A 25,254-nucleotide genomic window follows, 5' to 3' on the forward strand; every position below is an offset into this window, starting at 1 on the left:
AGACCAAAGCTTCAACCCAAAATTCTTTGCCTAACCCATCATTAGACAACATACACTGAACCTTCTCCACTAATGTCCGGTTCATACGCTCTGCCACCCCATTCTGTTGTGGTGTACTTCTGACAGTGAAGTGCCTGACAATACCTTCTTCTTCACAGACTTTCAGAAATGGATCATTTTTGTACTCTCCACCATTGTCTGTACGGAGACGTTTGATTTTTCTGCCTGTTTGAGTCTCCACCATCTTTTTCCATTTAAGGAAAAATCCTAGCACCTCATCCTTTGTCTTCATTGTATACACCCAAACTCTCTGGGAAAAATCATCAACAAAGGTAACATAATAGTGTGTTCCTCCCAATGAAGTTGTCTTGGAAGGCCCCCATACATCTGAATGAACATAATCCAAAATACCTTTAGTATCATGGATTACTGTTCCAAATTTCACCCTCATCTTCTTCCCTTTGATGCAATGCTCACAAAAAGCTAATTTGCAAGCCCGAGCACCCTTCAATAATCCTTGATCTATCAACAATTTCAAGGATTTTTCACCAACATGCCCCAAGCGCATATGCCATAACCTGGTTGCTTCTGACTCCTGTTCATCAGTAGAAGCCGCCACTGCTGTTGTCCCAACAATTGTACTACCCAGAAAATAATACACATTGTTTCTTTTCCAGATTCCCTTCATTATCACCAGTGCACCAGAGATAATCCTTATAATCCCATCTTTTGCCCTCACTTCTAAACCTTTTGACTCTAAGGTTCCCACAGAGATGAGATTTCTTATTAAATCTGGTACATAATGGACACCTGTTAAGGTTCTGATTGATCCATCCTGATTCCTTAAGCGAATTGAACCAATCCCAAGTGTGTCAAGAGGGGAATTATTTACTGTGTAGACAATTCCACCTTTTAGTTCTTTAAAATCAAAGAACCATTCTCTATTGGGGGTCATATGGTGGCTACAAGCTGAATCTAACAGCCATGAACTAGAACAACTGGTTGATGGTGTAGCAGCGAATGAGAAATCTGAATCTGCATCATCATACTCGACCACATTTGATTCTGAGACAGCCTTTCCCCTTTCGGGTTTGCCTTTGTTCTTTAGCCTGGGACATTCTTTCTTCCAGTGCCATTTTTCTCGACAAAAGGCACATTCATCTTTTCTCAATCTGGACTTTGACTTCGATCTCCATCTCCTTCCTTTATTCTGACTCTTTGAACGACCTCTAATAACAAGAGCTTCTGCTTCGACACTTGTGTTTTCTTGTTTGTCTTTCTTTCTCAATTCATAACTATACAAGGTAACAGTTACTTCACTGAGAGACACATCAACTTTCCCATGAAGTAGAGTAGTTTCAAGATACTCAAACTCATCAGGAATTGATCCCATCAACATCAGAGCTAGATCTTCGTCTTCAAAAGTCACGTCTATAATCATCAGATCAGTCACCAGCTGATTAAAGCTAGTAATGTGATCATTCATAGTGGTACCTGGTACATAGTTGAAGCGGAACAATCTCTTTTTCATGTAGAGCTTGTTCTGACCGCTTTTCTTCAAAACTTTCTCTTCCAGTGCCTTCCACAATTTACTTGCAGAAGTTTCCTTAGAAAATGCATACTTCTTCTCTCTAGAAAGACACGATCGAATAGTACCACATGTCAATCTATTGATCCTCTTCCATTCTTTCTCCTCAACATCATCTGGTTTCTCTCCTTCAATAGCAGTGTCTAGACCCTGCTGAAATAGGGCATCTAGAACCTCACTTTGCCACATGCCGAAATGACCGGTGCCATAAAAAATCTCCACTGTAAATCTAATATTTGTCACAACTGTTGATGACGATGTGGATGTTTTTGTTGCGTCTGTCATTTCTGCTACAAATTCTATTTAATAGTTGTCAATGCGGAATGCCAATTATCCCAAGGAAATTTTTTCTGATGTGAAAGATCAGCCTAAGCCGCAACCACATAGCATACTAAAATAAACTAAGAGCTCTGATACCAATTGTTGTGGAATTCAGGTTAATTTCCACCAATAATAACAAATTCACCTTGAAAACTATTATCTATGTGACTAGTGTGAAAACGATTGTACTAAAAATCACACCAAGGTAGATTCCCAGGAAAGAGGAGGGGTCACAATGGTCCCTCTTAAATCCCACTTTCCTTAGACAGAACTACCAAGACAAGTAATTTTAATAGGACAATAATTAACAACAACTATACCCGACAATAGCTATTAAATAGACATAAAGAGAACACCAAAATTTAACGAGGTTAGGCCAAAATTATGCCTACCTCCTCGAACACTACTAAAATAATATTTCACTAGTAGAGGAAATATTACAAAGAGAGAAAGAGTACAAATAGGCTTTAATAGTGAAGAAGGCTTATATTTGTGGGATAATAAACTAAGGAGGAGGAGGGCTCTATTTATAATAAAAGAATTTCCCCTCCTCCTTATACAAAACCAATGTGGGATATTTGCCAAAAACCAACAGCTCTCACCTACATCGCTTATATTCTCTCCTACATTATCTTTCTCCTCCCAATTCTCACAGAAAACCACTTACTAATGATCATCCTTGCACCAACTGCATCTCTTCGCCTAAAACATAAAAAATGAACTGACAACAACTGACACAACCCATTTGTTTTTATAAACAAAATGAAATATTGTTGAATTTGAATTTTATCTTAGTTCACTTATTTAGTCAAAATGATTAATTCAGTTTATCACTAATCATGTTTAATGGATACAGTTTATAAGAGAGAATAAGATGAAGCAAACGATTCCTCAACCAAAGATAAAGGATAACGAGGAAGTGACATATGAAGATACAACAACAGCACTAAGGAGAACTATACACCTAGTTTCAACTCTGCAATCAAAACATGGCCACTGGCCTTCAGAGAATTCAGGCGCCATGTATTTTATGCCTTCTCTGGTATCTGCTCTAGTTCCTTATATTTCGTTCATATATTTCTTATAGTTTCCCTAGCATGAAACTCACCAATATTTTTGCAATGCAGGTAATGTGTCTGTACATTACAGGTCATCTTAATACTATATTCACTGCAGAGCATCGCAAAGAAATTCTCCGTTACATTTACTGTCAACAGGTAATAAATTTGGAACATTTTTCTATAAAAGGGTAGGATTGTCTTTGTTCTTCAAATTCCAAATTAATATTGAAACTTTCTCCAATTTGTAATAAGATCTTGTTTTAAATCATACAGAACAAGGATGGAGGTTGGGGATTATACGTAGGGGGTCATAGTTCAATGTTCGGTACAGCTCTCAATTATATCTGTATGCGTTTACTAGGAGTGGAACCTGATGGTGGCCTCGATAATGCTTGTGAGAGAGGCCGAAAATGGATTCTGGATCGAGGGGGTGTCACGTCCATTACCTCTTGGGGAAAGACTTGGCTTGCGGTATGCGGTCGTTCTTTAATGTCCATTACCTGTTGCAGCGTTGTTATTACTTACCTTGGGAACCATTAACAAAAACAAACAATGTTATTGCAATGCAGCAAAGATGATGTGTTATTGTCGATTAGTTTACATGCCAATGTCGTATTTGTATGGAAGACAATTTGTGGGTCCAATCACACCTCTCATTTCACAGTTAAGAGAAGAACTCCACACTGAACCTTATAATGAAATCAACTGGAGTAAAAAGCGACATTTATGTGCAAAGGTAAATTGATAGCCATAATATATATCTTGTTAATCAGAGAAAGTGTGAATGACAACTATTTATGATGTTGCATGCAGGAAGATCTCTACTATCCTCATACATTGCTTCAAATATTGCTTTGGGATAGTCTCTACACATTTGTAGAGCCTCTCCTCAATCGTTGGCCCTTTAATAAGTTGAGAGAAAAAGCTCTTAAATTAACAATGGATCACATTCATTACGAAGATGAAAGAAGTCGCTATATTACCATTGGATGTGTGGAAAAGGTTTTAGAATTAATTTTGAATAGTATTTGTTAATGTATTATAAAATGCTTTCTAATTATTTAATTAGTTAAGACATGATTATTATTCGACAATTAAATAATACATTGGGCAGAGTTTATGTATGCTTGCTTGTTGGGTAGAAGATCCAAATGGAATCTATTTGAAGAAGCATCTTGCTAGGGTTGTTGATTATTTGTGGGTTGCAGAAGATGGAAGGAAGATGCAGGTTTGTTGATTAATTAACACTAAAATTAAGTTAAACTTTTATTAAAATATTAAGATTTTAATTGTTCATTATTGTTTTAGTTAACTAGTATGTATATTTTCAATATTTCACCATGCAGAGCTTTGGAAGTCAAGTTTGGGATGCTAGTTTCTTTCTCCAAGCTTTGCTTGCTAGCAATTTATCCGATGAAATTGGACATACTTTAATGAAGGGGCACAACTTCCTCAAAAACTCACATGTTTCTTAAACCCTAAACCCTAAACGTTATATATATAGATTCTTAACTACTTCGATTTTCACTACATATTGACGGCTTGGTTGAAATTTGAAGGTTAGGGATAATCCTCCAGGAGATTTTAAAAGAATGTTTAGACACATTTCTAAAGGATCATGGACATTTTCTGATCGAGATCATGGATGGCAAGTCTCTGATTGTACTGCAGAAGCTTTCAAGGTAGTTTTATTTGGTTTGATTAAACGTGAGACTTTGATTATGAAACAAAAATTATTGCTTAACAATGTGTTAATTGTTTTACAGTGTTGCCTATATTTTGCAATGATGACACCAGAAATGGTTGGAAAGAAAATGGAAAAAGAGCATATTTTTGACACTGTCCATTTGCTTCTATCTTTACAGGTAATGTTTATGCATTGTCTTACATATTGGAATGCTTAGTAGAAGAGGAATTTGGAAAAATTGTACGAGGAATGCAACAGTTTAAAACTAGCATATATAGTGTGTGGTTGAGCTCAAATCAACTCTTGTACTGTTGATTTATAGTCAATTACTTTATTAGAAATAATCCATATACATAAGAATCGATCTCAACTACGTAAATAATTTTTTAGTGTACTAAATAAACATTTTATATAAATTATTACAGAGTAAAAATGGTGGTTATCCAGCTTGGGAGCCAGCAGGAGTTAGTTTTTTGTGGGAGGTAATAACCATAATCCAATTTAAAATGTGTACTAATCTTAATACATCTAACCTGCTATGACTTGAATAAAAACATTATTCACCTTCAACTATCTTTTTAGTGGTTGAATCCAATCGAGTTTCTTGAGGATCTAATCGTCGAACATGAGTAAGATTCTTATTTTTCTCTTAAATCAATTTCATTAATTATTCCATATAATGTAAAACCTAAATTTTATATTGATGAGAATCGTTTTCATTTTTGTGTAAAATTCAGGCACGTAGAATGCACATCATCTGCCATGCAGGCACTAGTTCTTGCCACAAAATTATACCCAGAACATAGAACAAAAGAGATTGACAATAGCATCAAAAAAGCTGCAAAGTTCCTTGAAGACGCACAATACCTAGATGGTTCTTGGTAATGAACAAACGAGCCTTTATGATTTTTTTCTTTCAAATAATTTTTGGTGGGTTTTAACCATAACGACAAGCATATATAATTCCCACGTATGCATCACAGGTATGGAAGTTGGGGACTTTGCTTCTTTTACGCCACATGGTTTGCACTATTAGGTCTTAAGGCTGCTGGGAAGAACTACAAAAATTGCTTAGCTATTCGTAAAGGAGCTGATTTTTTGCTTAAAACCCAAAGAGAAGATGGAGGTTGGGGAGAAAGTTATCTTTCTAATCCCAAAAAGGTAATGGTATTTAATATAGCTTATTCTTTTATTCATTACATACAGAGATTTTAATTTTAATTTTATTTGTTCTTTTACTTGTTCATAAAAAGGTATACATACCAATCGAAGGAAAAGAATCGAATCTGGTAAATACTGCACAGGCTTTGATGGGTTTAATTATTGGTGGCCAGGTATGCTTTACATGCAATAAACAATGATTTTATAATTCTAAATAAGCAAAGAAACTATACATATATATTACTATGTAGATTTTCATAATCACCATACATATACAAATATACTTCTGAATAGGTTGAGCGGGACCCTACAGCTCTGCATCGAGCTGCAAAATTGTTGATAAATTCTCAACTGCCAAACGGTGGTTTCCCCCAGCAGGTAACCATACATATATAACACACTCATCATAGACTACATATGCTTTATGTATATGTGTGTAAATTTTTTATTACATGAAAAATTACAGGGACTGGGTGGAATTTTCTTCAAGAATAATATGTTACACTATGCATCATACAGAAATGCTTTCCCATTGTGGGCTCTTGGGAAGTACCGCAATCATGTTTGGCCTTCTAAATAAATATGCTTTTGAATAAAAATAAGGATCATTTAAAATATTATTGTGTAAAATCTAAGAATAATTAGTTGCATTTTGTATTTATAGTAATAGTATATATGGTTTTGAATGAAAAAGTGATCCCTTAGGTTGTCCTTTACTTTTAATTTTTAAGTTTGAAGCTTCCAATATTTATTTACATTTATTTTTGGGTAAATTACAAAAGATCACTTTTATTTCATTCATTTTCACTTTCTTAAAAGAAAAAACGCATGAATAAGTTATCTAAGTGATTAAAGGGATGATTGTTATTCCTAGAGGTCTCAAGTTCGAGCACCAGAGACTACAAAGATATTTGAGCTTTCATTGTCAAATGGTTAAGAATCTTTAGAACAAGAACTACTTGTAATCACCTTAGATTAATAAAATACTTAAAAACTCTCGTAGGTTTTAGACCTAGTTGGACTCCAAATTTCTAGTTCACTCATTTTTTGACTTCCTTAACATGAATCAAATGTTCATTTCACCATAAATACCTTAAACTCCACAAATTTAACCTATAACCCCTAAAATTTATCTTTTTGATATCCCTAAATTCAATGTCGAATAACATCAATTCCAAACAATGTTTTCCCACTTTCAAAGACGATTCTTTTCACTTTTGGGATTGGCTTAGAAAGGAGCTTGAGATATTTGTCGTAACCGGTTTTTGCTCGGGTACGAATTTTTCTTGGCGGGAAAAATAAGGTGAATAAATAAATGGGTTTTAATGAAATGTTTTGGAGTCGCCATCGACCTTTTTGAGTAAGGTAGATCGAATACCTAAAAAAATTGTCTTTTAAAAGAGTTTTAAAAAAACATTTAAAAGATAAATTGGTCTGCGTGTAACCAAAAATTCATTTTTTTAGTAATAAAAAAGGATTCATGGTCGGTTACATTTGGGGAAGGATTAACACTCCCATAACACCCAAAATTGGTCTCTGTCGATTATAAATTGTCTCTCATAATATAAATTTAATAATTCGAATATAAATTTAATCTATGATCCTATTGTTCCAGATTCAATTGAATAATTCTAAAAAATATATTTAAAATAATGTTTTTATAGTTTTATAAATAGAGTATTTATTTATTTAAAAATATTAGAAAATGACATCTAGTTGCTTTAAGACAGCCCATTTCTTCAATATTAAAAAAATAAAATAAAATATGATAATTTTCCTAAGAAAATAATTTAAATAAAACAATATATATATATTCTGGTTTTTATAAGCATGATATTTATTTATTTTTAAAATATCAAAATAAGACATCTAGTTATATTAAGAATGCCCTTTCTTTGATATTAAAAAATAAATAAATACTATTAATTTGTGAAATTTATCAAATAATATTTACAAATCTTTCATATGCATATATATATAGCATGACTAAAATAAAATAATAATTAAAGTAAAATACTAATTTAAACATATTGAAAAATAAAGTACAATAAAAAATAGAATCAAATTGCAATAAAATGACCAAAATAAAATGAATTAAAATCTTATAGTATTAAAATATAAATTATCTAAATTAATGGACATAATTCGAATCATTATAAAAAAGTAATTACTAATAATGTATTTTAGCCATAAATATTAATACGGGATTAAAATAAAATTAACAAAATTATAGGGGACTAAAATGAGTATTTACCCTAAATATTATATAAAGAAGTTTAATGACTAAATTATAAATAAATAAAATTGAAAGACCGAATTAAAATGATCATAAATTGATTTCAGTGACTATAATGCAAAATTTCAAAATAATAATGGATGCGGGTATAGTTTACCCATTACGAAATTATAAATATACCCCTCTCCAAAACGGCGTCGTTTGGGAAGGGGTATTTAAACCCCAAATGGCGGGCCCAAATGGCCATTTTTCTCATTTTTTCTTTTCTTCTTCTCTCCCTAAAATGAGAGATATATCACTCTCTTGTCTCTCTCTATATTTCCCTTCGCCGGAGGGAATTCCAACAACTGTCGGCCACCGTGCTTCGGTGGCGATCGTCGCCGCCGGCCACCGTCCATGGTGGTCGAAATTTATAATCTTACCCCAAAACATAGATCTAAGCATCCTAAAGCCCGATCTAAGGTTATTTTAACCTAAAACCCCATACTCCGTCGTAAATCTTTGGTTTTACCTTTGACTTTTCGTTTCTCTGGCGGCGTGTAGAGGTGCATGAAGGCTTCAATGGTCGCGTAGTCTTCTCGGTAAGGATCTTTTCCTCTTTTCCCTTCGTTATTTCCGAGTGGTTCTCGTTGGTTGCTCTCTGTTTGTGTAGTTTTACTTGATGTCCATCGTTCTTTCTCTGTGGCTGTTGTATCCTCGCTCTTGCTCTATTTTCTTCTTTCTTTGCAGGTTCGGTGGTGGCTTTTATAGCCACCATAATGTTCTCCTCGGACCGGATAATAGAGGGTCATTCGGTGAGTCACCGAACTATAGTGGTGACTCACCCCTAGAGCAACGATGTGTGTGACTTCGTGGTGCTTCTGGAGACTTCGACGAGGCGGTGGAGTAGCTAGGCGTCGGCAATGAATGGTTGGACCACCTGGCAGTGGATTGGCGGTGGGCTTTTGGAAGAAGCAACGGTGAGATGATAACCTAGGGTTATGAAACCCTAGGGCTTCCTCTGTATGAGGATTTTTTAGGCCGGTTATGGTTGGGTTTGTTGTAAAACGGGCCTCGGGTTTGGGTCTAAAATGTAAATAATAATAATAAAAAAAATAAAAAAAATTAGTGTCTACAGCTGCCCCTCTTTGCTCATTTTTGTGTTAACAAGAATAGAGACGAAAAAGACAATAATTTTTTCATTTGGCTTTTTTTGAGTATGATGGAAATGTTGAAAACATTCTGCCCAGAGGTCTTATGAATGGACCGGATGACTTATCATCTTGCTCGGAAGGCTTACAGATGACCCAAAGGCTTTAAATATCAAAAAAGCTCCTTAAGGCTTTTTTAAAACATCCTGCACTGTAGGTCTTATGGATGGCCATGAGGTCTTATCATCTTGCACTGTAGGTCTTACAGATGACCCAGAGGCTTTAAATATCAAAAAGCTCCCGAAGGCTTTTTGAAAACATCATGCACTGTAGGTCTTATGGATGGCCCTGAGGTCTTATCATCTTGCATTGTAGGTCTTACAGATGACCTGGAGGCTTTAAATATCAAAAAGCTCCCGAAGGCTTTTTGAAAACATCCTGCACTGGAGGTCTTATGGATGACCCGGAGGATTTAACATCTTGCACTGGAGGTCTTACAGATGACCCGGAGGATTTTAAACATCCTGCACTGGAGGTCTTATGGATGACCCGGAGGATTTAACATCTTGCACTGGAGGTCTTACAGATGACCTGGAGGATTTTAAACATCCTGCACTGGAGGTCTTATGTATGACCCTGTAGTCTTATCATCTTGCACTGTAGGTCTTACAGATGACCCGAAAGATTTAAGATCAAGAAACCTTTGAAAATCAGTTTCTTAAAATCTCATTTGAAAACATCCTGCACTGGAGGTCTTACATATGACCCGAAGGTTTTGAAAACATCATGCACTGAAGGTCTTACAGATGACCCGAAGGTTTTGAAAACATCTTGCACTGAAGGTCTTACAGATGTGGGAAATAGTTTACTAAGTAAGAAACTTTGGAAATTGTTTTCTTACTATTCAACAATTTCATTTTTAGAAAAAGATTAAATGAGAAACTTTGGAAATTGTTTTCTCATTGAAATAACTTGTTTATTGGGTAACATGCCCCATTTCAAAATAATGTTTCTTCTGTGGATTACGTCCATCTATTCTTCAGATGTTTGAGTGATTCTTGTATTTGAGGTTTTGAATTCTACCTTCTTCTTGTAAGGTATTTTGCATCATGAATCTTTTTTTCATACGAAGATCTGAAAAAAAAAACTTATGTTTGAATGCAATCAAATGTATCAATGTAATGTATTTTCTTTTATGCAAATGATGTTCTTATGAATGCATAAATGTTGATGCAATCTTCATGTGACTTCAAAGTGGCGAACTCGGTCTTCCTTCACTTAATCATTCCTTTATAGGGTTTTCTACATATATCAGTATAGCAACTTATGCTATCAAGCTTGTATTTCTGAAGAACCATCTGATCAACTTGTATCTTTGTGTCTTCTTCGTTTCATTAAAGTCTCAAAAGAAATGTTTCATTTATGGAACTCTTGTCGTAATCATAATTATGACCTTGATGTCCCCATTTTTGTCTTGATAACACCGACTTTCTTAGTCTGGACTTATGTAGAAATCCAATAAAGCTTATCTTTGAAAAGAAAATCTATCATCTTTGAAGAATGAATCTATCATTTTTGAATAATGTAGATGTAACTATGCCCAACTCAGCAAAGACTAATTAGAAGATCAACGTCTGTTCTGATTTGACTCTTGAAACACATCACAAGGAGGATTTATCCTAATTCCTTTCATATCTCCACATCTAATCAGATCTCGAACAAAGCAACTTGGACCATATCATGTCGAGATGTTTAACAACAACTAATTGTTCAATCTTAGTTGGCTCCACTAGTTTCTTGTTGTTAAAATTTCAGCTCTCCTTCTGTGGAAAGAAATCTTCATCATATCTCACTTCTAACCTTGGGCTTGAATAAGTCAAACTTCATCTTGGGTCCATAAATAGAAATACCATATGATTGCAACATTGGTTCAGCACCATAATTATTGGTTCATAAAACATTGGACAACACATTCATCATTTTATGTGGTTTCTGCACATATGTTTCGTAAACATTTGACAACACATTCATCATTTCCTGTGGCTTCTGCCCAGATTTCTCATCAGTGAAGCTCTTTTCATAGTGTTCAAAGTTTTTGTATGATGTCACAAGACCACTTGAGAACAAAACTCAGTGGGAATACAAATGAGATGCTGGTATGACCAAAAAGTTGGTCAAATTCACGAGATATGCTTGTGACGAATTGAATAAGAGATACCAACTGATCTTGATATCATCTCGGGCAAGGGCCAGTGTGATATTGATCACGTTTTCTTCTATAATGAGTGTTGTAGGAAGTAGAAACACATCAGCTATAGGAGCCATGTACAGAAGGAGGTTCATAGAATTCTTACTGTTGTAGATGAAATGTACATGATAAAACCAAATGGATGAAAACTCAGTTCACCCCGACTGGCAATGATAACCTCAGTAACAATGGGAATAAGGGTAATATACATAAACCGAGCCTCTCTCTTCAATGTCATCAAGTAAGCAAAAATTATTGTGAAAAATAGCTTCATAGACTCAACAGTATGATTGAAACTAACCACCAGAAACCTCAAAGAAATATTTCTAATCATCACCGACACACAAAAGACCAAATTCAAAGAACACATTATCATGTGACACATGGTTAAGAATATTGGGTATTTGAAACCATACTTGCTGAATAGATATTTGTTCAACAACAGAACCTTAATATAACTGCTTGATGAACGAAGCAATTATGTATAGTCAGCTCCACTGTCACTGTTTCACCATTTTCATTCTTCATTCCTTTCTGTCTTATTGGAAATATTTGCTCAAAGTAATAATCTTTTCATAAGATGATATGGGCCTTCAGTATGCCTCAATATTTTCTAATATAGACGTTCAAAATGCGCCAATATTCTAATTTCTGATTTAAATGAGCTTTCAGTATACCCCAACATTTGTTGATACAAACGTTCAAAATGCGTCAATATTCCTGATTATGATTGAAATGGGCTTTCAGCATGCCCCAACATTTGCTTTTTTGTTGATGCGAGCTTTCAAAAATGCCCAAATATTCATACTGACGTGGGCATTCAAAATGCCCCACATGGATCATTTCTGTCAGAAATGGGCTTTTGAGATACCCCAATATTCTATTTCTGGTTCACTCTCAACGTCTGTTTGACTTGAATATTATGATCCCCACGAGGTCCAATTTTGACAATACACTGTTGTGGGTACTTGTGGCTTTATTCGTGCCCTAAATCTGTTTATCTTGAATACTCTCATTCTGGTGTCACTAAACAGCAGTTGTCAAGTAACTTGAGGAATTCTCTTCATATTGTCACAAACTTAAGAAGTAATCAATCATTCTGACAGAAATGTCTGAGATATGTGCCTCTTCTGAATAAGGTGCCCATTTTTTGGATCTGGAGGGATCTAGTCGGACAGAGTGGTATAAATCGCTTGGTAATTTATTCCAGGCCGACAAAATGGCTTATCATATTTCGGTTTTAAGAGACATGTTCCCCAGGGGTATCAGTGTTTTGTCTCTTTTCTCTGGGATCGGTGGTGCAGAGGTTGCTCTATACCGGCTCGACATACCTTTGAAAATAGATGTGCAAGAACTGAATGATGATCAGTTGGAGCAATTGATGAGTAGATTTGACGAATTTGACCTTGTTGTAGATGGCATCCCGTGTAACAACCTTACTGGAACATCATCGGGATGAACTAGAAGATTTTTGTTGGTGCATTTTCTTGAAATGTGTTAAGTTAATTGATCGATGGAATCAGCCAAGAGGGGGGTGAATTGGCAATAAAAATTTTGGTGGAAGCTTTTGCAGAAAATTGAAAGTAATTGCAGAGCGATTTACAGTGGTTCGACTTTATCAACCAAAGTCTACGTCCACTACCTTAGCTATCCACACTAAGGATTTTCCAACAAATTCACTAATTTGTTATTGTTTTTGAGGCCAAAGAGATAACCTTACAATTCCCTCAAGAATATACCCCAATTCTTGAGAACACTCTTTTCTCAAAGAGAAGATTACAAATTTGCAAACTTACAAGAAAAACCTCACAAGGCAAATATGTTTGCACAATTCTAGAACAAAGAAATAACACTCAAGAATAAATACAATTGAGCACAATAAGTGTTCTTGAAAGCAAAATGAATATTGAATGAAAAATAGACTTGAAATGCTCAAACTTGAGGTTTGATGCTTTCTCTTTGATTCTCTCTTGATTCTAGTTGCTTGATGTTTCTTGTTATTGATCAATGGCTTCTAAACTTGTTTAAATACACCTTGAATCACTTCTGAACGTTGGGGATGATTAGTGGAGTCAATAGAGCCGTTTTAAGTGTGAAAACAATTAATTAAAGCAGTTAGGAGCGTCAATACATCGATGCATACCCATGGTGCATCGGTGCATTATTTTTACTGTTGGAACCTTAGTGCATCGGTGCACTAAGAGTGCATCGATGCATCAAGTGCATTCGATGTTTCAAAATAGCCATAGTGCATCGATGCATGGCTGGTGCATCGATGCATTAAATGTATTCGATGTTTTCATAAAATCCTCAGTGCATCGGTGCATGGTAAGTGCATCGATGCATGAAATGCATTCAATGTTCAATTTAATTCATGGTGCATCGATGCATGGATTGGTGCATCGATGCATCACTCTGAAAAATTGTTTTTAGGCTTGATTTTGGTTCAAAATACTTTTTGAAAATTGTTTCAAAAATATATTAAGTATAAAACACAATTTTACACATTTAGTAAGGTTTGAAATTGATCTTAAAAGACTTGGAGTAATAATTTGATATTCGATTAATTGAATCAAATATACTTTAGAAAATCATTTGTAAAATCTTAAAATTCTTTTAAACTAATTTGCTATATCGAAATATCAAAATGTTTTCAACAATCTCCCCCTTTTTGATATAACAAAACATTTGTGTTATTTTAAGATTTTCTAAAAATTTGAAATCAATTTTGAATTTTGAAAAATTACTCCCCCTTACTATAACACTTCTCCCTTTTAAAAACATTTTAACATTTATCCTCCTTTTTGTTAAATCAAAAAGACTTAAAAATCGATTTAAACAAGGTTTTAAAAAACATAGCCAATTGATTAAATATATATATAGCTTAAGCTGCTAAGATCACAATCAAAAGAGAGATTAGCCATTAGTTTCATAATCAATATTCATAATAAAATGTGAAATGGTAAATTGGTCATATTTCAACTAAAAGTAAATGATGCGTCTATTGAAACAAACCAAAATATATATGAAATAAAAGTTCAAATATCCATAAAACAAACATCCAACAATCAAAGAAAGACAATCCAAAATGTTTTAACAATTTAAATTCAAGTTCAAACCCAAAAATAATCAAAACAAGATAAGTTTATTCATCCATCGAAGTATCGGCAGGAGGAGGAGGGTAACGAGCTCTCATCTCAAGTGTGAGTGCATCCAAACAATCATTCATATCTTGTTGTTGAGCTCCCAAGGTAGAGAGCTGGGACTCAATGAATGTGAAGCGCGAATCCATGGACGCATACCGTAAATCAAATGTCTCCAAAAATGAACGAAAATATGGAGGCATTTGATCTTCTTGTGGAGCTGGTTCCGGTGCAGGCTCGTCATCAGGTACGTGATCATTGATGTCTTGCATAAGTTGTTGAAATTCAGGATATTCGTCAGAAGCCAGAGCTGGAGGAGGAGGAGGAGCACGATAGGAGCTAGGAGCAGCTCGTGAGGAACTAGCTCCCAGAGTTTGCTTTCCGGGTCTAAAAACTCATTGACCGGTTACCTCGTCTTGTTTCCAGTCTGCTTTCTTCAAGGATGTGAGATTGATTTTATTTTGGAGTGGGATAGGATTGTCGAGAGAGACGTTTAGACCAAGTTTGATAAAGAGGTTACTAAGAAGATATCCATAAATCAATGTTTCAACATGTTTTGAATGAACAATGTTTATGATGTCCACTAGTTGACTGAATATAATGTGGGCAGATTTATTTTGATTTTATTTTTAATACAATACATCCACCATAAATCCCTAGCACGAAGTGTGGAGTACCTACCTCCGGATGGTCTAAACCACCAAGAGATCATCAAATGGAGAAAACGATCATGATGAGATTGTAGAGTACTAACACTGGAGTTTGGAACATAGGGATATTCCACATTTTCACTCTCATTATATATACCACTATCATTTAACCCAAATCAAAAAGCTATAGTCTTGGGGTCAAAATTAATATATTGGCCTAAAAGATAAGATCTAATGGCTATAGTTCCACATTGAGTTTCATTTTGAATACACGCCGCATTGGAATAGAAAATGCGGACCAATTGTTGATAGACGATAGGTTTAAGCTGAAACAATTTATCAAACTTCTAAGCTTTAAGAATCGGAAGGTATTCGAAGTCAATATCAACCATGGCTTGAAGCGAAGGAATACGCACTTCACGAATTCTATAAGTTTGGAAAGAATTTCTGTACCTAGAGTGCAATTCGTCTCTATGACGCTCAGGCATGTTAAAGCAAGATCCTAATAGGCTATTAGGAGGTTGGTTTGAACGAGAACGACTCGACGAAGTTCTAGGGCGTTTGGGATTAGACATGGTTTAGGAATCGAAATAAGAAATATAACCTGCAAATTGAAACACATGTATGCACAATAATCAATCCCAAAACTCAATTGAGTCCTCAATAATTCAAGGTTCTCTAAACCGAATCCTAATGGGCAATGTTTTGAAAAACTATTTGAAAATAATATTTGTAAATAATATGTATAATTTTTCATGAAAACAACATAATTAAATCAAAAACATCAAATTTAGAAATTAAATTTAGATTTTCGATTTTTTTTATTTCGAAAATTCACAAATTCATTAAACATTTGTGAGTTTTTGATGAAATTAGTTGTAAAAACTAGCTTGTAATCATCAAACTATCAATGCCCAATATAATGTTCATCCTAGAACTAATTAAAACTAGTCCTAAGATTAAAAATCAATAAAATAGGGTTTTTGAAATATTACCTTGAAAATTTTGGATTTGAGAGGAATGTGATGTTGTTTTGCACGATTTGATGATAAATACAGGATTAGGAGTTGAAAAACTCGAAGATTCCAATAATATTTCGTTGATTTTAAGCAAAAGGAGATTTTAGAGAGAAAGAGAGAGGCGAACGGCGTGAGTGTTTTAGAGTTAGGAGTTTGAGAAGATAAAGAAAATCAGGGTTTTCATCTAAAAACCTGACAGATGCATCCCCGTGCATCGATGCACATTCAAGGCATGCATCGGTGTATCAACATGATGAATCGATGCACATTCAAAGGGATGCATCGATGCACTGTTAAGTGTATCGATGCATGAAGCACAGAAATGTTAAAAATCTGTTTTAAACACTTAAAATGCTAAATTAATTAGCTCTAGTGGTATTGGCAACTCATATATTGAAAATTAATCATGTTCAATCAATCAAATTAATCTTTAAACAATATTTGAATTTAAAATTAATTTTCACCAAATAACATAAACTCCCCATAACTAATAGAAAAGAATGCAAGCAAAAATTACCATTATAAGCATTTTTCATTTATTCTTAAAAGTGCTAAAATTATTTTAAACACTAAGTGAAGATAGGTCAGTTGAACCTAATTCTCTCCTAAGTGTCCAAAATCTTTCCTTGTCTAAAGGTTTTGTAAAGATATCCGCTAATTGATGCAAAGTATCAACAAATTCTGGAACTACATCTTCCTTAGTGACATGGTCTCTAATGAAGTGATGTCTTATTTCAATGTGCTTAGTTCTAGAGTGTTGGATGGGATTTTTAGTGAGACAAATAGCAATAGTATTGTCACACTTGATAGGAATAGTACCTACTTTAATTCTATAATAAAAAAGTTGTTGTTTCATCCATAAAACTTGTGCACAACAACTACCGGCTGAAATATATTCTGTTTCTGTGGTAGATAATGCAACATAATTTTGTTTCTTTGAAAACCAAGAAATCAACATATTTTCAAGGAATTGGCAAGTACCAGAGGTGCTTTTCCTATCTAATTTGCATCCTCCATAATCCGCATCAGAAAAGGCATGCAAGCTAAAGCTAGAGTTTCTAGGATACCAAAGTCCTAAACTAGGAGTGTCCTTAAAGTATCTAAAGATTCTCTTAACAGCTACTAAATGTGATTCCTTAGGGCATGATTGAAATCTAGCACATAAGCAAACACTAAACATAAAGTCTGGTCTACTTGCAGTTAGATACAGTAAAGATCCAATCATTGACCTATATAATTTAACATCTACACATTTACCTCCTTCATCTAAGTAAAGCTTTGTCGATGATCTCATTGGAGTGTTATGTGGCTTCCCATTTTCCAGTCCAAACTTCTTGAGCATATCTTTGACGTGCTTAGCTTGATTGATGAAGATGCCATCTTTTCTTTGCTTGATTTGGAGTCCCAAGAAAAATGAGAGCTCCCCCATCATGCTCATCTCGAATTCACTTTGCACTAGCTTAGAAAATTCTTGGCAAAGAACATCATTAGTAGAACCAAATATTATATCATCAACATAAATTTGAACTACTAATAAATCTTTACCTTTATGCTTTAAAAAAATGTAGTGTCAACCTTCCCTTTTGAAAAACCTTTTTTAATTAAAAAATTTGACAATCTTTCATACCAAGCTCTAGGAGCTTGTTTTAAACCATAAAGTGTTTTTTTCAATTTAAGAACATGATCCAGAAATTTTGAATCTTCAAAACCTGGAGGTTGTTCCACATACACTTCTTCTTTTATAAAACCATTTAAAAATGCACTTTTAACATCCATTTGATATAATTTAAATTCATGAAAAACATACAAATGCTAATAACATTCTAATTGCTTCCATCCTAGCTACGGGAGCGTATGTTTCATCATAGTCTATGTCCTCTTCTTGAGTATACCCTTGAGCAATAAGTCTAGCCTTGTTTCTCACTATATTACCACTCTCATCAAGCTTATTCCTAAATACACATCTAGTACCTACAGTAGATTTATTATTAGGCCTTTCAACTAATGTTCATACTTTACTTCTCTCAAATTGATTTAACTCTTCTTGCATAGCCATAATCCAATGTTCATTATTTAATGCTTCTTTAATATTATTAGGCTCTATGCATGAGATAAATACAACATAATTAAAAATATTTCTAAGAGAAGATCGAGTTGTTACCCCTTTTGATGGATCACCTATAATCTCACCATCCTTGACATAGTTGTACTCTCTTGGATAAAATACTTCCATTTCTTCAATGGTTGGATTCTCGAGAGGATCATAAGTTTCCTCATCTTTCACTTCTTCCTTTGATGATGATTCTCTAACGTCATGTTTAACGTCATTTGCTTGTACAATACCTACATTATCATTAACACAAGAATCCTTCCTCAGAAGGAGATTATCATCGAAAACAACATGTATAAACTCTTCTACAACTAAAGTTCTTTTATTAAATACTCGATAAGCTTTAGAATTTAAGGAATAACCCAGAAAAAATCCTTCATCACTTTTAGCATCAAATTTGCCAAGGTTTTCTTTACCGTTGTTTAAAACAAAACATTTACATCCAAAAGGATAAAAATAGCTAATGTTAAGCTTTTTATTTTTGAAAATTTCATATGGAGTTTTCTTTAAAATTGGCCTAATCATTACTTGATTTATAACATAACAAGCGGTATTTGTGGCTTCCGTCCAAAAATATTTTGGCAAATTATTTTCACAAAGCATGGTTTTAGCCATTTCTTCTAAAGTTCGATTTTTTCTCTCAACAACTCCATTTTGTTGAGGGGTTCCAGGTGCTGAAAATTATGGCTAATACCATTAGAATTACAAAACTCATTAAATCTAAGATTTTCAAATTCGGTGCCATGATCACTTCTAACACTAGTGATAGAGTAACCTTTTTCGTTTTGGATTACTTTTGAAAATGTGATGAAATTTTCTAATGCTGCATCTTTAGTACTTAAGAATAGAACCCAAGTATATCTAGAATAGTCATCTACCAAGACAAATGCATATTGTTTTCCACCCAAGCTAGTAGTCCTAGTTGGCCCAAAAAGATCTATATGGATCAATTGTAATACTCTACTAGTTGACACATCATTAATGGATTTAAAAGAAACTCGCTTTTGTTTTCCTTTAGCACAAGCATCACAGATTTTATCATTATCAAATTTTAGTTTAGGTAGCCCTCGAACCAATTCTCCTTGAACTAATCGTTGCAAAACACTCATGCTAGCATGTCCTAGTATCCTATGCCATAACCAACTATCATGCTCATCTTTTGCAACTAGGCATAAATTAGTCACATTAATAGAATCTAAATGCACCATGTAAATGTTTCCTATTCTATGACCAACAAGCATAATCCGATTAGATGCAATGTCAATAACTTTACAACCATTAGTTTCAAACATGACATTGAATCCTTTATCACAAAATTGACTAATACTCAAAATATTATGCTTTAATCCATTCACATATAAAATATTTTTAATTTGTATGGAAGAGGTATTACCTATTGTACCTATACCTTCAATGTGACCTTTTGAATTATCACCAAAAGTCACTTCTCCTTCATTTTTGGCATTAAGCTCTATAAACCGGTTTTTGTCCCCGGTCATGTGTCTCAAGCATCCACTATCAAGGTACCATGAATTTGAATTTGTTTCTCATGCCTTGTAGCAATGCTCCTTTCCCTACAAACATAGATTATTTTTTTATTTTTGGTACCCAAATTCTTTTGGGTCCATATTCATTAGTTTCCAAAATCCTAGTCCCCTTAGGTATCCATTTGTGTAGGATATCTTTATCTTTAGTAGTAATGAGTTCTTTAAGAACCCACATACTTCTAACAATTTTTCTATTAGAGGTTCTTTGGCGACCTCTATGATTGTAGTTTTTAAAATCTTTTCTAACAAAGTTGGATTTTGAATTTTCTCCTTTTTCAAAACGTTTTGTTCCAACTTTATCAAAAGAAGTTTTAAGATCATCAATCTTCTTTTGATGATCATCATGAACTTTTGAAAGTAAGTTATGAAAATCAATATTTTTCTTTTCAAAATCATTAATTTTGATTTGCAATTCTTTGATCTTACTTTCAAGCTCATTGTTGGTCTTGGATATAAGACTATTTTCGTTTTTCAATTTTGAAATATCATTTTTTTTATTTTGAAAATAGAGTCTTATAATCTGAAGCCAACCCATTATAATCCTCTAATAACTCATCATAAGATAATTCACCCAAATCGAATAAGTTGGAGGTTACCTTAGAATCTTCCCCGATAGCCATCAAGCACAAGTTTGCAACTTCTTGTTCCTCTTCATCGGAACCTTCTTCATCGCTCCATGTATCTACATGAGCCTTGTGCTTCTTTTTTGGATTGATCCTTTTTCTTCAATTGTGGGCAATCATATTTGACATGCCCCGGCTTTTTGCATTCATAGCAAATGATCGGGTCTTTCTCCTTCAATTCAGTTTTGAAGCCTTTATGATGTTTGAATTTTCTTCCTCAGTTGGGCATTATCAACTTTCTGAATCGTTTGGCAAATAATTCCATTTCCTCTTCATCATCATCGTCATTCGAAACACTCTAATCTTTTGTGGATTTGAGAGTAACTCCAATGTTTTTCTTCTTCTCCTTCTCCTTTGGTGTCTCGTCAATCTTATAGATGTCCACTTCATCTTCAAGCATCATTTCATGAGTGAGAAGGGAACCGATTAGTTCTTCAAGAGTTAAGGACGTTAGGTCCTTAGACTCGATGATTGTCATCTTCTTTGATTGCCATAATTTTGGAAGGGAGAAAACTAACTTCCTCACAAGCTTTTCATTTGAAATGATCTCTCCATATGATTTGAGACCATTGACAATCGTTGAGAATCTATCCGTCATAGCTTTGATATCTTCATTTGGTTTAATCCTGAAATTTTCATAGCTATGCGTTAGAATACTAATTTTAGATTTCTTTACCTCATCGGTACCTTCATGAGTGACTTGAAGTTTGTCCCATATTTCTTTGGCGGTTGTACAAGATGAAACTCTTCTGTATTCATCTGGTCCAAGAGCACAAAATATGATATGGATGACTTTGGAGTTGAGCTGGAATATTCTTGTCACTTCTTCACTCCACAATCTTGGATGAGTGAGAGGCTTGATGTATCCTTCTTCTACGGCATTCCATGCTCCCATGTCACTTGCTTGAATGAAGTACATCATCCTATTTTTCCAATAGGCATAGTTATCCCCATTGAAGAAATGAGGCTTGTTGATGGGCATCGAATCGAGACCGGAGTCAAAGTTTGAAGTAGAGGCCATTGATGACTTTGATTATCAATGTAACTCTTCCCGAATCGACTCAAGAGGTGATTAAACCTTCAAATGAGTTAGGCTCTGATACCAATTGTTGAGTTAATCGATCGATGGAATCGGCCAAGAGGGGGTGAATTGGCAATAAAAATTTTGGTGGAAGCTTTTGCAGAAAATTGAAAGTAATTGTACAACGATTTACAGTGGTTTGACTTTATCAACCAAAGTCTACTTCCACTATCTTAGCTATCCACACTAAGGATTTTCCAACAAATTCACTAATTTGTTCTTTCTTTTGAGGCCAAAGAGATAATCTTACAATTCCCTCAAGAATATACCCCAATTCTTGAGAACACTCTTTTCTCAAAGAGAAGATTACAAATTTGCAAACTTACAAGAAAAACCTCACAAGGCAAATATGTTTGCACAATTATAGAACAAAGAAAGAACACTCAAGAATAAATACAATTGAGTACAATAAGTGTTCTTGAAAGCAAAATGAATATTGAATGAAAAATAGACTTGAAATGCTCAAACTTGAGGTTTGATGCTTTCTCTTTGATTCTCTCTTGATTCTAGTTGCTTAATGTTTCTTGTTATTTATCAATAGCTTCTAAGCTTGTTTAAATACACCTTGAATCACTTCTGAACGTTGGGGATGATTAGTGGAGTCAATAGAGCCATTTTAATACCCATGGTGTATTGGTGAATCAGTGTAAAATTTAAATATTTTGATCGTTGGACCCTTAGTGCATCGGTGCACTAAGAGTGCATCGATGTATCAAGTGCATTCGATGTTTCAAAATAGCCAGAGGGCATCGATGCATGGCTGGTGCATCGATGCATCAAATGCATTCGATGTTTTCATAAAATCCTCAGTGCATCGGTGCATGGTAAGTGCATCGATGCATGAAATGCATTCGATGTTCAATTTAATTCATGGTGCATCGATGCATGGATTGGTGCATCGGTGCATCACTCTGAAAAATTGATTTTAGGCTTGATTTTGGTTCAAAATAATTTATGAAAATTGTTTCAAAAATATATTAAGTATAAAACACAATTTTACACATTTAGTAAGGTTTGAAATTGATCTTAAAAGACTTGGAGTAATAATTTGATATTCGATTAATTGAATCGAATATACTTTAGAAAATCATTTGTAAAATCTTAAAATTCTTTTAAACTAATTTGTTATATCGAAATATGAAAATGTTTTCAACACAATGGTTGCTACATCAACTTTCTTTTCTGTTTCTCCAAGATATGCACTGCCATATCTCACTCTTCCCGAAACATGAAAATGTTTGGTTGATAGTAAAACTGGTTATCTCTACTTTTGGAATCCTGTAACCAATGTTACCCAATATGAAAGGTCTATAAGTGTGGAATCCTGTAACCAATGTTACCCAAAATGATCGGCATGGAAGAGGCCGCAATGATGTATCAAGACTTGAGCCAGTATCACAGTATAACCAAAGTGCAGGTGGTGGACTTGTTCATTCCCATAATACACCTTAATGGGACTTATAGCTATGTGATGTAATCTTCTATGGGACATGGATTGGTGGCTAAGGAAAGTAATTTGTCTGGTGATGCTTATCACCATCAGTATGAGATAAGTGTCCCTTTTAAATACGATAATCTTTCTTGATGAGTTGATAATAATATCACAGGAGATCGTTACAAGTTCAATTCTCCAGACTTTCTAGACTCTCAGACCATTTGCTTGCAAAGATGCTTCATCATTCTGGCCTCGCTCATTCTTTTTCTTCAGTAGAGGTAAAATAGGCAACAATTTGCTTTAAGGACCTTCTTCATTTGAGACTGTCATGTTTGAAAAAGTTTTTCTTCCTTTCTTTATCAAAGAATGAAAGAATTTTGTGAAATATTGCCTATTACGGGTTCACAATAGAATCAAATCATAAGCATGAGTTCAAAGAATATCAAAAGAATCAATAACTCTTTAATGTTTGAGAATTATAGCTCTTTGACAAGTATCAAATTTTGGTTTGGTTTTAGGATGGATTTCCTATTTTCTATGGTTACATCTATTTAAGATGTCACTCCTCTCTCGCTCTCTATGAACCTTGCCACATGCCTCACTTTAAGGACTTGGTATTTTAACTGGATGTGTACAAAATGACTCAACTAGTATAACCAATTACTGAAACTATCTAGAATGCCTCTATTTCAATTCTCTGGAATCTTTCATTTAGACTCATCTAAACAAATTAGTGTGAAAATATTGATCTAAAAATGAAATTTCTGAGTGCTCGTGTGAAATTGACTATAACAGGTGTTTCTTAACATCCTTAGTCCATCTCTTAACACATTTTCCATTTTGGCTAGCCGAATTCAACTTCATTGTATATAATAATATAATCACCTTTATCAGGCTAGTTGAAACTTATCCATAAAGCTGGGGTGATTAACCAATTGCTCTAGAGGGACAGTTTTATTGCATATAATAGTATAATAGGCTAGCTGAATATTATCCATAAAGCCAGGGTGATTAACCAATTTCTTTAGGGGGACAACTCGAGCATAACAGACTAGCTGAATATTATCCATAAAGCTGGGGCTATTAACCAATTGCTTTAAGGGGATAACTCAAGCTTTATTGTATATAATAATATAACATGGGTATTCAAATCCAATTTCTTAAGCTTGTTAAGAAGAACCTGTTATAGTCTATGTGTTTTGGTGGAATTCAGAAAATCTCTTTCTTAGAGTTCAATTCCCAAGCAACTGACTTAAACTAGATTTACCGATTTGTAAAAATTATGTTCATCATCGAACGTCATCAATAGAAAAGTACTCTAGTCGGTTTTACAATGTAATACACCAACGATGCCCCATGTTGTACGCTCCTATATATAAATACCAAGCCTTTTTGTAATTCTTTTCAATAGGATAAGGCTATCTCATATTTGTAATAGGATAGTGTTTGGGTGTATTTCTTCTGAGGTAAGGTCAAGGGTCCTTTTTTCTGGTTTTCAATCCTGATATTTTGTCAAAGATTATAACTCTAATCATACAGAGTTTTTTTAATCCAGCTGATATTCAAAGAACTGCAAGATTGCAAAATTGATTCGATGCTCATAACCTTAAAAGTAACACAAATTTATTTATTGCACAAAAGGCAAAGAAAGGAACAAAAACATATTCAAACAAGATGCTGAAAATAAAAAGGTACTACAGTGGTAGATAACAACTTCCACTTGTTTTTATCTTGCTCTATCATTCCTCGAATGTTGGGTTTATATTTGGACCAGTATTGTCATCCTTCTTTTCCTTCCATTTCTTGATCATTTCTTGTGTCAAGACTCCTTTGTCAACAAGCATCTCTATTTATTTTAACAATAGCCTATAATTGCCCGTGGAATGTCGAAATACCCCCAAGTGGAAATAACAAACATTACCTTGATCATAGCTATGAGCAGAAGGGTTTGGTGGCATTTTCATTGGTCTTGGTGTGATGTACTGACCTTTAATCAAACGAGGGTACAGATCTAAGATGGAAGTTTGGAATACCTCCAAAGTATTTCTCAATCGCGTGACTTTCTTTGGTTGATTCGAACAACTACTTGCTCTTTTTCTTTTGCAATTACGGGGACTCTGGATGCGACATTCATTCACATCATCAGCTTTCGCTCTTTGATCCGTCGTGCTCTTGGATGCGACTTTTGAGTTTCCTTCGCTAATTACATTTTCA

The 25,254-nt window shown here is 34.3% G+C and overlaps 1 pseudogene; it reads left to right on the top strand.

The window, feature by feature from the left end:
* The first annotated feature begins 2,768 nt into the window (after positions 1-2,768).
* On the top strand, positions 2,769-6,422 carry LOC120169754 (annotated as a pseudogene).
* Positions 6,423-25,254: the final 18,832 nt, after the last annotated feature.

This window comes from Hibiscus syriacus, unplaced genomic scaffold (assembly GCF_006381635.1).
Source record: "Hibiscus syriacus cultivar Baekdansim isolate YM2019G1 unplaced genomic scaffold, ASM638163v2 tig00003041_pilon, whole genome shotgun sequence".
Classification (NCBI taxonomy): Eukaryota; Viridiplantae; Streptophyta; class Magnoliopsida; order Malvales; family Malvaceae; genus Hibiscus; species Hibiscus syriacus.